The 490-nt window shown below is 40.8% G+C and overlaps 1 non-coding gene across 1 annotated transcript; it reads left to right on the plus strand.

Annotated features, from left to right (window-relative positions):
- Window positions 1-119, plus strand: LOC126032667 (5S ribosomal RNA). The gene has a single exon (XR_007503890.1). It is a non-coding gene; the product is annotated as a 5S ribosomal RNA (ribosomal RNA).
- The last annotated feature ends 371 nt before the right edge of the window (window positions 120-490 follow it).

The following is a 490-nucleotide window of genomic DNA, read 5'->3' on the forward strand; positions in this document are numbered from 1 at the left end:
GTCTATGGCCATACCACCCTGAACGCACCTGATCTCATCTGATCTCAGAAGCTAAGCAGAGTCGGGCCTGGCTAGTACTTGGATGGGAGGCCACCTGGGAATACCGGGTGCTGTAGGCTTTAAAAAAGTAAAAGGAAAGAATTAAAATGGCAAATTATTGATATAAAAGCAGCCAAAATAAACAAATTTTTAATTAAATAATTTTTATTTTGACCAAAGTGAATTACAAATCTTTCTCAGTAATATTTTAAGTACATAGTGACATTGAATCAGGGGCATTCTCACCACCACTGATGTCCTCCCTCCACCCCTGTTCCCAGCATGCATCCCATATCCCCCTCCTTTGACCCCGAGGTGCTAGTATAAGTGGTCCCCTCTGTGTCTAGCTTTTTGTAGATTGGGCTTCAATTCTGTTGTCGTTGGTTTTGGATTTGGTGTTTAAGTATGATCATTTTTTTTTTTTTTTTGTTTTTGGGCCACACCCTGTGAC

The sequence above is a fragment of the Suncus etruscus genome, chromosome 16 (assembly GCF_024139225.1).
Source record: "Suncus etruscus isolate mSunEtr1 chromosome 16, mSunEtr1.pri.cur, whole genome shotgun sequence".
Classification (NCBI taxonomy): Eukaryota; Metazoa; Chordata; class Mammalia; order Eulipotyphla; family Soricidae; genus Suncus; species Suncus etruscus.